General features: G+C 36.5%; 1 pseudogene; it reads left to right on the top strand.

Moving 5' to 3' along the window:
* Positions 1–787: 787 nt before the first annotated feature.
* The window catches only part of LOC102863400, a 28,004-nt pseudogene continuing 10,951 nt past the window's right edge, over positions 788–17,840 (top strand).

Below are 17,840 nucleotides of genomic sequence, written 5' to 3'. Positions count from 1 at the left end.
CTTATCACCACACACATATATATTTGTTATTTCTTTTTGCTGTGAACATAACATGAATTTCATTAAATCAAGTACTCTAGAATATTGAGTATATATCTACATTTGCCAAATTCAATGTAATTTTTGAAGCCATCAGATTTATTTTTATTTTTAAGGAAAGGATTCTTCTGTTTAGAGCAGAAAAGTAATTTTTCCTAATGGCCCACTGTATGTCAGTGATGGAGTTGGTAATAAAATCCTAGTTTCACTGAATCCCAATTCAGTGTTCAATTCAAATCACATTTTTCATTCAATGAAAGCTAAATGAGAAAATAAAAGTTACACTTTGATTCCACAAGATATGTCATGCTAGACTAATGCCACTCATTTCATTCTTTACAATCCAAGAATACTGTCAGGTATTATTCGCTAAATGACCTGTGACCGTCATTTTTTTCCCAGTAGTGCTAGATTTGGAGGCAATAAATCATCCAGACTATTAAATATTGAAAAATATATTTTGTGACTCTTTCCCCCTTCACATATAAAATAATATGTCATTTATTTACTCTTTACACTGCCAACTCAAAAGCAGTCTGCTAATACAGCTTTATAAATTATCTATTCATTGAGAAGAATAGGGATAATTAGAAACACTACTCTAAGTAGAGGAGTAGTTTTTTAATTGTCTATAATTTGCCAAACAACAGCCTAGATAATTTAACACATACTATTTCATTGAAAATAGGGTTGCTATGAGTCACATGCAATTTGATAGCAGCTAACAAAAACAATATTATTGAAGAGAATGGCTACTTATCAAAATGTTGGTCGTTTAACCCAACAGACTGAGAGGTAGAAAGAGGTAGGCATGTGCTTCTGAAAAGATTCATAGCTTTGGAAATCCAGTGGAAAGTTCTATTCTTTCTGATAGAGTCTCTGTTAGACCCACTAAGTATCAACTCAATGGCAGTAGATACTTCACTAAAATTCCTAAAACAAAACAAAACCAAAAAACCAAAAAATCAAGATAAGATTTCTGGGAGGAAGCTTCTGTAGAGTCTGAGGAGGCAGTGACTCTGAAATTATATTCCACCTCCTTAAGCTGGTTAATAGTGGCATGAAATATCTAATTGAAAAAACAGACCATCCCACTGCAGAGCTAGGCATAATCATGGGCAGTATACAAGCAGAAGACACAATACCTCTTACCAAAAGGAAGAGCAAGTTCACAGTCTTTGGCAACATCTATAAACCCTGGAATGTTGAAGGGGAAAAAAAAAGTAGGGATAAATTTAAAGAGACAACAGAAGTTTTAGAGCAAAATATAACTTTAAAAAAAACCGCAAGAAACAAGCTGATTAAAAGAAGAGGTCTATTGGAAGACCCTGAACAAGGTGAGGATTCAACAAGGTTGAAACAAGTCTTGTTAAAGAATGTCCATAGCACCTCACTGTGGGTGCAAGACCTGCTAGTTCAGTCCAAGTGGAAGGAGAGACAGAAAGAATAACAAATCTTAGGGAAAATGCTTCAGAAGATGACCCAAAGAAGTGGCTAGGCTCAATTGGAAGCCAGCCTAATTCTGAGGAAGACTGTTACCTGTATCCAAATGTACCTAAATAACCTTTATATCTATCTCCCTAGATTATCCTTGTCCTCTTCTTAGAAGCAAGTGAAGTAAATGTAAGGATGCCATTTCTTCTAGTAACTCAACAATATCCATCTCTTTCACTTTACTCTCTTCCACCTAGTGTATGCTGCCACGCACCTAGCAAAACTTTGAATTTCTGTCATCACTTTCCAAGCACCCAAAAATCTGCCTGCTGCTCCTACTAGCATTAACACTGCTGCTACTCTAAGCCTGATGCCTACAGTCCCTTCCAAGAAGCCATTGTCACTTCCTCTAAACCAGCTCCCAGAAATAGCAACCCCGTCATTGCTGAGGTGTCCTGCACAATGAACAGTGGTACATTATCAAACTGATTTCCACTCTTACCACCTAAGCAAAGCAATTAATCAACCTTGATGTCCACCTTGGAATCTGCTGCTGCTGCCATCACAAAAAAAGCACCAGGTGATCAAAGAAAGAAGAATAAGTTCCCTGTAGTCTCGGTATCAATGTTGATGGTTCCCCCTCATTCTCTCTCACCCCTACTACATACTCATGTACCCCTAGAGCCCTGAACCTTTGTTCTCTCTAGAACTACTCATGTTGTATCAGAAATTTATTTTTCACGGTCTTCAGAACTATCCCAGAAGGTTGCTCAGCAGGAAAATTGGAAAAGGATGTACCCAAGAGGTCTTTGGAACATAGTTTTGATGAACCTCATGTATGCTCTAGACTTCCCTTACTCCCATTTTATATTCAAATCTAGTTGTCCCTCACCAGTCCATTACCGATGATGTCTCCCCTGGCTGGCTTTCACAGAGTATTCCTTGTTCTTAGAGAACTACTACTTTTCTGAGGACATGAGGACTCTGGTCTGACAAGGTTACTTCCCACCATTATTGAGTTGCTGAAAGTTACAAATTATGAAGAAGAGGAGCAAAACAATCCATTTACATTAATTGAAAATATAACATCTACTTCAGTCATTCCTAAACTACCACAGTATCTACTGAAGGAAGAAGAAAAAGAAAAGGATTCTGATACACAGGGTCCCATTAGGTACTGAAGTGCAGAGGATGAAGGTGAAAGCCAACACAGTGCTCTGGCCAACACAAATGAAGAAGAAAAACACATTAACAATAAAGCTGAATCCTAAAAGCAGTAAACTTGAATTGAACCTCAATTTGTGGCCACAAAAAGCAAAGAAGAGTGGAACAAAATAGGGCAACAAATTTGGAACACATGCTCCATCATCTAAGTCAAAGATCAACACCAGAAGAACTAGAATAGTGAAATGTACTGCAACCTAAAAATGAAGACCTATCGGGAAACAGAAAAACAAGAAAACTTTCACTAGAAAGTTTAGTGGAAGACAAACTGTAGCTGGACTACTGGTCAGGAAGAGTACATGCTGTCCCTCCACCCTTCCAAGCATAATGTCCTTCTCCAAGGACTAGTCCTTCCTGGCCACATGCCCAAAATATATGAAACAGAATTTAAAAATCTTTGCTTCCAAGGAGAAACTCGGTTTCACCCTCACCAAAACATACCTGTTTATTCTCTTGGTGGTCCATCATCACTAGGTAAAGAGTATCTTTTATGGGGAACATATAAATATGATGTGGAAATTAGTCAATTTTGCCAACTAATTAAGCTTAAATTGGCCAAGTTCAGAGGAAGAAAGTAAGGACCTCACTAAAATAAAAAAAGGAGCAGAGAATGTAGAACATCCTTTGGGCAAGAGCTTTCTACACAAATTGGACCAAGATAGCATAACAGCCCAGGTTATCAGCAGTGGAACTAGAATTAATATGAACATTGACATCAGCAGGTTCATGAGTACTTCTAAAATATATTTTAAAAATCTACTTTGTTGGTTGTGGGTTTTTTTATATTTTTGCTTGTTGGGGGGTTTTGTTGTGTTGCTTTGTTTTTTACCCTTCCCCTTCAGGAAGCTTTTGTGGCCTTGGGGTAAGGAACTGCCCTGCCAACCCAAAGCCTAGAGATTCAAACCTACCAGCTGTTTCACAGGAGAAAGATTTGGAATATCTTCCCATTTGATTTATTATCCCTGAAAATCTACTGGAGGGTCAGATATGAGTCAGTTTCAACACGACAGTTGTTTTTCTTAGTGTTGTTGTTGTTTTTAAGTGCTGTTTAGTCCTAGGTGACTCATAGCGACCTTATGAATGAAAGACCTGAACACTTGTATAACTTTCATCATTTCTCCAAGTTCATAGAGTTTCTGGAGGCATGCTATTTTGGAAGTAGATACCCCTCCTGCTTCCAAGTTTATTTTAATCGGGAGCTCCACCGAACACCGTCCATAAAAGGTAACCATTATCACATTTGACACATCAGGGTCACAGTGTTCAGCATCACAGCAACCATGAGTTGCCTCTGTACAGCAAATGGACAGACCAGTGCTATACGACCTAGAAGAATGTTGGAACTATGAGCTTCATCATTCCAAATTCCTCCATAACCATGCATTCTCATTGGCTCTCACCATCTAAAAATGCCCATCTGGGATCATTCCAATGCTTCTTCAATCTCCTCCTATTCTGATGTCACATGTTTCTTCATAGAGTCTAACTTCTTGAATGATGTGTCCACCATATAAACTGAGTAAACTTGAGGAAAGTATAAATATAAATAGAAGATAAACAAAGGCCTGAAGCCTCTGTATAACTAATATCATTTCTCCAAATTTATAGACTTTCTAGAGGCATGTAGTCTAAGTGGATACCAGTCCTGCTTCCAAAGCTAACTCAATCCAAGAGCTCCAACAAACACTGCCCACAATGGGCAGCCAATTATGGTGTTTGACACACCTGTAGCCCAGTTGTCCATCATCACAACTCTGTATTATTTCAGTAGAGCAAATAAATAGACCTCTACTGTACCACTTGAAAGAGAGTTCATCCAAAATCAATTATCATTCCATACATGTCCCTCCTCAAGACAGTAGTGGCCATCCTAAGATTCAGTTTCAACAGATTCACAACACACTAGTACTCAGCCTGCAGGCATGGCCAAACATTTCAGTATTTTAAATTCAAGCATGCCCAAAAGCTGGTGGACTCTGTCTGGACAAGAGACCTCCAATTCATCTGTCAAGTCTCATCTGTTGGGACCCACTTGGGATATAAAGAAAGCCAAAAGATCCCTGAACATTTCATATGTGGGACCCACTTGGGATATAAAGAAAGCCAAAAGATCCCTGAACATTTCATATGTGTCCCTCCTCAAGATATGAGAGGCTCCCTAATAAAACCCACAACCACAAGTATTGTCTGGGGATTCTGTGTGGCCATTACAATAAAGAAGCAAGTTTGTAGTAGATTAATGAAATCTTGGGGAGAGATGTTTGATGTTTGCTTTGCTAGTAAAAGGTGCAAGAGTATGTGGATCATATTTGACCCAAGAATCAACTCTATGCTGTTGATGTTCTTTTTCCCCCCCCTTTTTAAATGAAATTTTATTAATTTTAATGAACATTTACAGAGATTTGGGGTGTTCATTCATTCACTGTTGCACTATTTTCTCTACCCTCCTCCCTAGTTCATTCTTCTTTTTCCCCCCCCTTGAAAGTCTGTTTAAATTTTTCAATTGCCACAGTGCTTGTCAAAGCTAGTTCTGATTAATCTCCTTTGTCAGTGTGTCCTTTGCCATTCCCTATCACTCCTCCCTGAGAGAAACTTCACCCTGATTCATAAGGAAAATGGGACGGCGTATTCTCTTAGCTACTTCCTGCTGTAAAGGGATGCTGTAGCTTTCAGGGTGAAGATCTTCTCTCACTACTCTAAAGGGCCCCTTTGGCAATAGGAAACACATAGACTATTATGGAGATTGATTTTGGAATTTAGATGCACTGTTATCAATTGTGCTTAGCCGTACATGTTCATATCCTTGAAGATGTAACATGGAAGTGAGCAGCTTAGAAGACACAAATTTAACTAACAAGTTAAAAGTACATGAGTCAAAAATTGAAAAGCAATAATATTCAAAGTAAAGTGGCACCAATCAAGTTACAGAGGGAAGGTAGTTCTTACAATAGAAGGCCTTCTGGCTAGCATTTTGTCTATTATATTATAAAGGTTAGGAATCACAAGATGTAGAGGTTCAACTATGTCATTTATTGTTATTAAGTCCTAGAGCAAATTCCATCTACCACCGGGTTGTTTTGCAACTCGGAAGTCCACATGCAAGGCAGAGGTGAAGTAAGGAACTGCTTATGAGGTTTTCCGTCAATTCCAACTAAGAAATAGTGAGAAGAGTTAGGACCTCAGAAGGCTTTTAGGACCTGATAGTAGCCTCGTGTGTCCAGGAGAAAACTCATATACTTGCCAGTAATGTTAATGCTCACCCACATATCTTCTGGGAGGATCTAAATCATTGATGCCTCCTTTGTTTACAGCTGGGAGCTGGGGCCCATCAGTCCTGTCAGCCACAAGGATCTGATGTGAGCCACCCTGGGCCAAGTGTCCTTCAGATCCACACTTAAAACAAGTGAGTGGGAGCTTCTTCTCTACTCCCTTGCCTATCTGTGGTTCTCGTCTGTGACACTGTCTACTGAAGTGGCCCAGCTTTCCACAATGGAAGCAAATCTGACCTCCTTTATTATCTTTGGGCAGCACTGTATATGTAATACTTCCTTTTCCAGACACAGGCCCTAAACTGGCAGCAATAGCTTCCCCAATAATTTTGGCCATTCTCTGGTTTTTTTTCTTCCCTCTGGATCCCAGTTGTTAAAAGAGGGAAAAATTTAAACAAATGTAAAACAAATAATTTTGAACATTTTAATCTTTTAAGCTTAATGGTAGAAATATTAACAATATCATCATTTACAATCCAGAGATACAAGTTCCAATGCAGTTCTTATTTTTCATAAATGTTTTTGGTAAGAGGAATATTGTAAATGTGGATACATTTCCACTATTCCTCCTCCGTGCCACGATATACTGTTATTAGCATCAGCAGTTATAAATCCATAGCCATCCTTTCTCTAATTTAATTCTTTTTTTAAAAATTTAAATTTGTTATTAATTTCAGTAAAAATTTACAGAGGCTTTGGATTTCCATTCATTCATTGTTGCACATTTTTCCCCTCCTAAGGATTCCCCCAGAACACTACCCTCTTGGAAAAGTAAAAGTAAAATTCTTTCATTGTTTTACAAACCCTCCCCCAGGTCCACTCCACCATGTAGCCATTGCTCTAGACTCCTGTCATGAGAGAAATAACTAATCACATCTCTTTTAAACAGTTGTCTCCCTCCTCTGTTTCAGTGAAGTATACATTATTGAACCCATCTTACTCAGTCTCTCCCCAACACCAAGGTCAGTCCCATTCTACAACAGTGGCACCGTGCAATATTTGTCCTTTTGTGACTGGGATATTTCACTCAGCATGATGTTCACCAGAGTCAACCATTTTGAATAATATTGAATGAGTTCCTTGTTTTTCAATACAGCATAGTATTCCATTGTGTGAATATACCACAGATTCTCTATCCATTCATTCATTGATGGGCACTTAGGTTGTTTCCAGCTCCTTGCTATTGTGAACAAAGCTGCAATAAAGATGGGTGGGTGTGCATATATCTGCTTGGATGTCAGTCATGGTCTTTTCGGTGTATATTCCCAGTAGTGGAATTGCTGGGTCAGATGGTATCTCTATTTGCAGCTGTTGATGTTCTTGATAGTGATTCTTATCACTAACAGAGTTAGTGGAGGTCATACTCTGGTGCCCCATGTCTGTCAAGTTGCTTTGACAGATTACCTCTAAACTTTAGAGTGTGAAACATCATTTCTATCAAGAATAGTTTTATTTCTTTGGAGATTATTTTATTTTTCTTGTGGCAACAAAGTAAGCCAAACTGTTAAGGTGAGTTTGAATTCAATTAAGTCAATTAATCTATTACCAAGGTCTTTGTGTTAAATCCAGGGTTTACACATTATCCAGGCCAGGCCAAAGAGACCATTGAGAATAAGCATCTTTTGTCTTCCTCTAAAGGTAATAATGAGGGGGAATGAAGAGTGGAATTATTGCTATCATTTGAAAGCAAGGAAAAAATTAATCCATGGGCCAGTGCATGGAGCTAAAAGAGACTATTGCCATGGAGTGAACTCTTTGTGGTCTAATGGTAAGGAGCTTTGCTATGAACCTAAAAGTGCCTGGTTCAAATTCACCAGTTGCTTAGCACGAGAAAGAGTAGAATCATTTTCCATCCAATTTATTGCCCCTGAAAACTCACTGGAGTGTTACTTATGAGTTGCTTTTGACTTCAATGTAGGAAACAACATCAACATTGCCATGGAAGGCAGATGACAGAGGAAGAAAAAATCCATGCCTAATGGCATTTATTCACAATAACAAGTCACATCTGCATCTTTTAGATTGAATGTTAAGATACAAAGGCTCCAATTGTTTTGTTATTACACTCAGGTTGTGTTGATTTTTCTCTTATTTGCAATTAAAATTGTCCTAACAATACACAAATTGTTTTGTTCTGTTGTGTATGGAACACTTTTGATGCATTATCAACTGACAATACCTAATAACCAACAACAACCAATCAACACACACAGTTCTATGCATATCCTGGGCTTCTACCAATGACTAATGTATCTTATTAGCTGAATACTCTGCTAAGCATGTAAAAAAATTCTCAAACTGAAACAGGAACTCTTAAACACTGTTGGTGGGAATGTAAAATGGTGCAACCACTATGGAAGGCTGTATAGAGCTTTCTCAAAAGTTGCAAATAGAAATGCCATTTGACCCAGTAATTCCACTACAGGGAACATACCCCAAAGAAATAATAACCACCACCCAAGCAGATATATACAAACTCACATTTATCGCTGCTTTTTTCACAATAGCAAAGAGTTGGAAACAACCTAAGTGCTCATCGACAAACAAATGGATAGAGAAGCTGTGGTATATTCACACAATAGAATACTACGCTGCATTGAAAAACAAGGAACTCATGAAATATTATATAAAATGGGAGACCTTGGAGGACATTATGCTGAGTAAAATATCTCAGTCACAAAAGGACAAATACTGCATAGTGCTACTGTTGTAAAACAGGACTGACATCGGGGTTGAGGGAAGACTGAATAAGATGGGATAAATTATGTATACTACACTGAAACAGATGAGGGAAAGAACTCTTTACAAGGGATATATGATTAGATATTATTGTTATGACAGGAGTCCAGAATGAAGACTGCACAGAGGAGTGGACTTGGGGGGAGGCATTGTATAAAAATGAAAGAATTTTTCTTTTACTTTTCAAAGAGAAGAACAAACTAGGGTGCGGGGGCAGTGAGGGGAATGGAGAAAAGTGTAACAACGAAGGTATGGAAATCCAAAGTCTCTGTAAGCTTTCATTAAAATTAATTAAAAAAAAAAGAAAAGAAGGAAAAAATAATCCACAGAATATATGAAGATAACATTCTTCTATTTGGACCTCCCCCCCATATTTCTACATTTCTACATTTTCTACCTTCACAACAAAAGAAGTTAAGTTTGCAGTAAATAGTATATGATTATAATTAAAAGAAACAGAGTGATCATCATTTTACCTCAGATCATTACACATGTTAGAAATATATTTTACAAGATATCAATAACAGGTACTCTTTGATTAACAGTGTATGAAAATATGCTCTTAAAAATCTAACTTAGAAACAATTATATTTATACATACTTTTTCTATTGACCCATAATTATCCAAGTCTATGCTATGGTTTCAAAATCTTATATGATCAGAAATCTTCCTGGTCTGGTACTCATTTAAAAATATCTTAAAGTTGACAGAATGTAAACTTTAGGCTAGAAATTTTTAAATTTCATGCTACTTTTTCTTAAATGCATAACCAATATTCAGAGTAATTTAACTAAAAGTTGGTGCTTGTTTTCAGGAGATGTATATTAATAAAAATTGAAAGTAGTAAATAAAAATGGAAAACTTGGAACTTTTATTTGTCCATATAAACCTATGAGTTTTTAGAGTATAAAACCACAACTATAAAATAAATGCTAAAATCTTCCTTTTTAAATGAGAGTATTAGTAGTTGTTATTAAATAGACTGTTATTCATGGGACCTATGTATAACAAAAAGGAACAATAATTGTCATTATTGGTATAATTATAAAAATTGATGGCATGCTTAAATCTGTACTTGTTATTTTTATACCAAGTGGTTATTTTAATACCAAATTATTAATCCATACTATTCATTTTTTTTAAGCCAGTCAAATACAGTAGTGGGGCATACTATTCATTTTTATACCCTGTGTTTTTATACCCTTACTTGTTCCTTATTTCACCAAACAAGATGTTCTCCTTCAATGGTAGATTGCTCCTGATTAAAAGTTTAAAGCAAGAAAGTTGTTAAATATTTTGTTTTAATTAATATTTTCGTTAGCTGATTTTTTCAAGATTTAGTAAAAATTATTTCTTCATCAATTACATTCTTTTTCTAAATATTTTTATTGTGATTTTAACAAACATTTACAAAAACTTGGATTTCTATTCATTCATTGTGCTGATTTTAAAGTAGATTATTAGGCTTTTCTTTCTAGTCCGTTTTCATCTGACACAAGTAAATCTTCTAACGATGGGAGATGTATAGCTCAGGATCATAGCTTACTACATGAAGTCATCACACTAAAACATATGAAAGATGATGGTGACTTTGATTAAATAATATACGCCATTCACTAGTTCACACTTTAACAAGTAATTTTCATATCATTACTGAAAAAACTAGAAAACATTGATTTAAAGTTTATTAAGTACCTAAAAGTTTTTATTTAGAAAAAAAAACCAAACAAACTGAAGAACAAATTCAAACCTACAGTTGCTATAATCAAGGATGTTTTAGGCAGAATATTAAATGATCCAGGAAGTATTAAAAGAAGATGGAAAGAATATACTGAATCACTGTATCAGAAGGAATAGGCACACAAAGAAGAATTTCATGAAATGACATATGAGCAAGAGCCTATGGTGATGAAAGAAGAAGTTCAGGCTGCTTTGAAGGAAATAGCAAAAACTAAGGCTCCAAGAATAGATGGTATACCAATTGACATATTTCACCTAACAAATGCTGCCCTGGACGTGCTCACCAAGTTGTGCCAAGAAATCAGGAGAACAACCACTTGGCCAACTGACTGGAAGAGATCTATATGTGTTCCCATTCCAAAGAAAGGTGACCCAACAGAGTGTGGAAACTACAGAACAATCTCATTGATTTCACATGCAAGCAAGATTCTACTGAAGATTATCCAAAAACTACTGGAACAGCACATCAGCAGAGAATTGCCAGAAGTCCAGGCTGGGTTTAGAAGGGGTCGTGGTACTAGGGATATTGTAGCTAATGTCAGATGAATCTTAGCTGAAAGCAGGGAATACCGGAGGAATGTCTATCTGTGTTTCATTGATTATGCAAAGGCATTTGACTGTGTGGATCATAATAAACTGTGGCTGAATCAGAAGAATGGGAATCCCAGAACATTTAATCGTGCTGATGCAAAACCTATACTTGGACCAAGAGGCAGTCGTCAGAACAGAGCAGGGTAACACTGCGTGGTTCAAAATTGGGAAGGGCGTACAGGGATGTGTCCTGTCTCCATACCTTTTCAACCTGTATGCAGAGCAGACTATCCGGGAGGCTGGGATCTATGAGAAGAATTGTGGCATCAATATTGGTGGAAGATCTATTAACAATCTGTGATATGCAGATGACACAATACTGCTTGCTGAAACTGAGGAGGACCTCATGCACTTTCTGCAAAAGGTCAAGGACTGCAGCCTTCAGTATGGACTCAATGTCAAGAGGACAAAAATTATCACCACTGGACCAAATGGCAGCATTAGGATGGATGGTGAAGAGATTGAGATTGTTCACAGCTTCAGTTTGCTTGGCTCCATGGCCAACACTCTTGGCAACAGCAGTCAGGAAATCAAAAAACGTATTGCAATGGGAAAGTCTCCTGTTAAGGACCTCTCGAAAGTACTCAAGAGCAATGGTGTTTCTCTGGAGACTAGGGTGCGCCTGATGCAGGCCATGATCTTTGCAATCACTTGTTATGCATCGGAGAGTTGGACAATGACTAGGGAGGATAGCAGGAGAATTGATGCCTTTGATCTGTGATGCTGGAGAAGAGTATTGAATGTACCATGGAATGCCAAGAAAACAAACAAATTCATTCTGGAGAGGGTTAAACCAAGCAACTCCTTGGAGGCAAGGATTCTGGGGCTTTGTCTGACATACATTGGGCATGTTGCAAGGAGGGACAGGTCCTTGGAGAGGGACATCATGCTTGGGATGGTGAAGGGACGGCGCAAGAGGGGAAGACCCTCTATGAGATGGATTGATTCAGTGACTGGGGGAATTGGGATGTATGTGTCAGAGTCAGTGTGATTTGCACAGGATGGAGCAGGGTTTAGGGCTGTTGTACATAGAGTCGCTATGAGTCGCAAACAACTCCACGGCACATAACAGCAACAACAACAAAAGTTTTTATGAAGGGGTAGAGCTAGACAAATGCTTCTGGATAAGTTTGTAGTAATTATTTGGTAAAATAAAGAATGTGTCTGTTTTCTACCAAAATATGTATTGATAAAGTTTGTCTAAAACTTTGGACATTATACATATGCTAGAAATTAAAATCAAGTCTGTATAATTTGAAAATAAATTCTCAAACTATTGCTACCTAGCAAGCTCACAAGAGTCTCTATTAGTGTGAACAAAACATGATAGATTAAGCAATTTTGGAAAAGGACAACTAAAAAATATCTATTTATTCATAAGTATCTAGTAGTCATAATATAGTTCATAATACTAGTCTATGTTTATTAAACATGTTATTGTTGTTTTTAAGTGCTAGTGAGTTGAATGCAACACACAGTGATACTACGAACAAAATTTTATGCTGTGTCATCCTCAGAATCTGTGACACTGCGTCCATGCATCGGGTTAAGGATCTTTGCCTCCTTCAACAACCCTCCGCTTTTCCAAGAATGGTGTCAAAGGATTATAGGTCAAAATGTCTCTCTTATTCAATGATTATTTATTTTCTGTAGAAGTATTTTTTGTATTAAGAAAAGAGGATTAAGTTGGGATACAAGCTCAGCCCTAGTAAAAGCTTATATAAGCACATGTAACTTCAATGCTATCTCCCTCTTTTTGGAATGCTCCACTTTCCAGCTATACAGCAACTGATAGTCTACAATGCTTATTAGTTTCCTCAAAAAGCCTGAATACCTACATTCACATGAGTCTTTGCCATGACAGTTCAGAGTCCCTGTGAGAACTTCTAGCAAATCACTAAACCAAAGGGTCACAGAGGTGTGAAGGAACTGAATAAAGGAGGGACTGTTGATGTCAGAAATTATGGAGTTATACATCAAATCAAACATTTAAGACACTGTTGACAATGCATTTCTCATAACTTATTCACTACTAATTTTAAGAATGAATTATGAATACACCGAACATGAAGTCCCGCTTCAAGAAATGGCCTTTCCTAGCCAGATGGCCAAAGTATGCAAGTTTGTATTTTAGTTTTTTTAGGTTTTTGTTTTTTGTTTTGTTGTTGTTGTTTCACAGTTCATGAGATATCCTCTGCTGTCCTGCAAAACCACACCTTAAAAGCATCAGTTTTCATTTGTAATCTTTACTTATTGTCCAGTTCTCAGATGCATACTAAGTGGATAATAAGACAATGCCCTCAATCAAGTTCCTTTAGTTATCAAGCTGACATCATTGTTTCTCAATAATTTTGAGAAATCTTTAACTGCAAACTTTCCCAGTGTGCAATACATCTCCTAATTGTTGGTACCAATGGTGTTAATTGTCAATTCAAGTAAAATGAAGTTATGATTTTAATCTTGTCTCCATCTCTTACAATGTTGTATATAGGTCCAGTCATACCTACTACCTACAAATCAAAAGACCTTCCTTCGAGATCTCAAATGCTTCAAAGTACTTTAAAAAATAAATAAAATTTTTATTTTATATTGGTTTACTTACAAAGTTTATATTACATTGTTTTCCACACCAAATCTTTCCCATTTCCTTTTACTCTCTCTAACCATCAAACTGTGTGACTCTATGATTATTCCCTGTAGTTTCTTGCCAAGTATTTAGGATTTTCTAAGGATACTATCATATCAACTGCATATAGAGATAATTTTACTTCCTTTTTGCCAATTTGGATACCTCTTATTTCCTTCTCCTGTTTTATTGCTACCACTATGGCTTCTAATACAATATTGAGTAGGAAAAGCAATAGTAGGCATCGTTGCCTAGTTCCTGTTCTCGAGGGGAATGTTTTTCTTTAACCTCTCTCCTTTGAGAATAATGTTAGCCCTTGGGTTTGCAAACATACTTTTTACTATGTTGAGGAAATTCCCTTCTCTTCTTATTTTGTTGAGGGTTTTAATCAGGAAATGGTGTTGGATTTTGTCAAAGGCCTTTTCTGCATCAATTGATAGGATTATGTGGTCTTGTTCTTTGCTTTATTAATGTGATTAACTACAGTGATTGTTTTTCTTATGTTGAACCATCCTTGCATACCTGTTATGAATCCCACTTGGTCATGGTGAATTATTTTTTTATATATAATTGGATTTTATTGGATAATATTTTATTCAGAATTTTTGCATCTATCTTTATGAGAATTATTGGCATATGTTTTTCTATTTTGGTGGTGTTTTTACCTGGCTTTAGTATCAAGAGTGTGTTTGCTTCGTAGAATGAGTCTGGGAGACCAATCTTTCTATTTTCTGAAATAATTTATGGTGACAGTTTATTTAATAGTTTATTGGTGAAAGTTCTGTGAATTCCTTATAAAATTCACATGTAAAACCATCTGGTCAAGGGCTTTTAGTAGCTGGAAGTTATTTTACTACCTTTTTAATTTCTGTCTGCCCAGTGTTCAATTTCAGTTTGTGTCAGTTTAGATAATTTGTGATTTTCTAAGTATTTGTCTATTTCCTCTATGTTTTTATATTTGTTAGAGTATAGGTTTTAATAATATTCCATTGTTAACCTTTTATTTTATATGGTTCTATTGTGACATTTCCCATTTCATCTCTTCTTCGAATTATTTGTGTGTTTTCTTTCGTTTCTTTTGTTAGTTTTGCTACTGGTTTGTCGATTTTAGTGACTTTTTCAAAGAACCAATTTAGTTCGTTCAATTTTTACTTTGCTGGTAGCTTCAATTGTTTTTCTGTTTTCTATTTCATTTATTTCTGCTTTCATTATTATAATTTCAGTCTTTTTGGAAGGTGTAGGGTTTCTTGCTGTTCTTTTTCAACTTAATGGAGATGTTGGGTTAGAGTGTCAGTAGTCATTTTTTTTCCTGTTTTTTAATGTGTTTTCTTATTGCTATAAATTGACCTGTGCTTACTGTTTTGGTTGTTTTCAAGATTTTGTTAGATTGTGTTTTCATTGTCATTTATTTCAAGAATTTTTTTATTTCATTTTTTACTTCTTTTAGTACTCACTCATGTTCAAGCAAGGTGTTGTTCTGCTTCCAAATGTATGGGTTTGCTTTTTTCTCCCCTTCTTTACCCTCTTGTTGTTAATTTCTAAGTTTGTAGCATTGTAGTCTGAGATGATACCTTGTTTTATATCTTTTTTTAATTTATTGGTGCTTGCCTTGTGACCTAAAATGTGATCTATTCTGGAGACTATTCCATGAACATAGGAGAAGAAGGTATACTATGAAATTTTTTAGTGCATTAGCCTAAAAGTATACATGGGATTGAGTTGGTTTATTGTATTATTTAATTCTTCAGCATCTTTGTTAAGTTTCAATCTGGAAGTTCTGTCTTTTCTTGAGAGTGGTGTATTGAAATCTCTGACTTTTATGATATTGTTTTCTATTATCTTTTTCAGTTTTGTTAATTCTTGTTTTATATATTTTGCAAGTCTTTCATTTGGTGCATAGATATTTATCATTGTTATGTCTTCTTGTTCTATTGACCTGTTAATGACTATGTAGTGAGCTTTCTCGTCCTTTGTGATGTTTTTGCATTGAAATCTGTTTTATTGAGATTAATATTGCTACTCCTGGTTTTTTTTTTCTGGTTGCCATTTGTTTCGTATATTTTTTTCCACCCACTTCCTAAACAACTTGTCCCCAGAAAGTCTATGAACTTTGATAAAGGTTGATAGTTGAAGAGGGACTTCAGGCCTTTCGTTCATAGGATTGCTATGAATTACGCTTTACTCAAAGGCAATCAACAACACAAAAACAACAACAAACTTTTATTTTTATTCTTTCTTTATCTTCATTTTTCAGGTGTGTCTCTTGTGGATAGTATATTGATGGATTTGGGGCTTGACTTTTTTTAATCCAGTCTGCTACTCTTTTTCTCTTCACTGGTGGATTTAAACAATTTATATTCCGTATTATTACTAAGAGTTAAAGTTTCATTGTTATCATTTTGTTGATTTCTTTTTAGTGTTGTTGCTAGCTACTTTTGTCAATCTTGCTTTGTGTGGCACTTCTGTAAGAAGAATGTCTCTCAGTATTTCCTGCAATCCTGGTCTTCTCTTTACAAACTCCTTCAAGTTTTGTTTTTTTCTGGGAATATCTTGATCTCTCCTTCATATTTGAAGGACAGTATTGCTGGGTACAATATTCTTGGTTACTCTTTGTTTCTCCCTTGCTGCTTTCAGAATTCTCTCCTTATTTTTGCTTCTGGTAAATTTGTCGATATCTTGGTGTTTTTCTTTTCAGTCTATTCTATATGGTTTATCTCAGTTTTCTTGAATATATATTCTCTCATTCTTCATTATGCTTGAAAATTTTTTTTCTCATAATTCTTCCACAACTTTTTAGGGGCCTTTAGTTACTTCTTCTTGTTCTGGGATCCCAATTATGCCCATGTTATATCTCTTGAGGGTTCTGACATTATTCTTAGGTTTTCTTCTTTTTCCTTCTTTTTTGATTCTGCTTTTTGTTCTAGCAGATCAGAGGTGATAATTCTATCTTATGTTACACTAGTTCTGTGTTCCATCTCTTCAGCCCTGCTAATTTGTCCCTCTATCATGTTGACAGCACTTAAAACACGGGATTGTGAATTCTCATTTTTCTAGAGCCTCTGATGCCTTGTTTGTTTTATCTGCACTGTTTTAGATAAGTTTTTTAAGCTCCTCCTGGTTTTTGCTTACAGTGTCCTGTAATTCTTCAAGTTTGTCTTTCACCTTTTGAAAATATTCAATCATTGTTCTTTTAAATTCTGTGTCAGAAATTTTCATCAGACTTTCTGGCTTCAGGAAATCCATTGATACTCTGTCACTTCTTTGGTGTGACATCTTGCTTTGGGCTTACATAGGGGGTAAAAGAACCTGCTTCCTGAGTGACATTGCTGTGGTAGAGTTTGTCATGCCTGAAGTGATTGCAGCTTTTTGATTGGTAGTCACTGCTCCAAAAGAAAGTGGGGCAGCTACCCTGCCTGTGTTTCTCTCTGTCTTCTGAAGCAAGGAAAGATCTGCTTCAGTTTAGTAGAGAAAAGGCCTGTGAAAACATCCTCCTCTGTCAGACAACCTTCACAACTAGGCTAGCCCAAGGTGCTCCAGGATAAAAGGCAATTGATGGGCTGGACGTGAGGAGATGCAAGGTGGCGGAGGGGTACTGTGTTGAAAAGCCAGGAAACCTTGGTTTTCCCTTCAAGAATGAGCACCATCTGTCTCACTCCCTTCTGGTTGAGCTTAAGGGGTCCCACCTGATCCACCCAAACTTAAGTTACCTCCCACAAGGTACTTAACTCAAGTTCCAGTGTCACTCCCAGCACCCATGTCACTCCCAGTACCGGCATTGCATCCCAGGATGTGTGCTGGTGTCAGGAGATCCCAACCTGGGGCATCAGTGTCAGGAGGTGCTGGGGGAGAGTGTTGGTATCAGTAGAGAAGGTCCCGGCACAGGGCTATGTCTTTAGGAGAGGAATTCAATTTATTATTTAAAAAATTTAATGAATAGTCAGTTGTAGGCTGGTAGGTCTTTTTTTTTAATTAATGAACAGTAAATTGTAGGTTGTCAGCTTATTATTTAAACCAGTAAGGATTCAATACCGAAAGGAATTGACAGATACAGAAGCATTTAATGAAATGGCATTTGAGCCAGAGCCTATGGTGATGAAGGCAGAAGTTCAAGCTGCTTTGAAGGAAATAGCAAAAAATAAGGCTCCTGGAATAGATGGTATACCAATTGACATATTTC

The sequence above is a fragment of the Elephantulus edwardii genome, unplaced genomic scaffold (genome assembly GCF_000299155.1).
Source record: "Elephantulus edwardii isolate Elephantulus edwardi_28Jun2011 unplaced genomic scaffold, EleEdw1.0 scaffold00111, whole genome shotgun sequence".
Lineage (NCBI taxonomy): Eukaryota > Metazoa > Chordata > Mammalia > Macroscelidea > Macroscelididae > Elephantulus > Elephantulus edwardii.
Note: the sequence above shows the minus strand (reverse complement) of the source record. Positions and strands in the feature narration are given on the sequence as shown.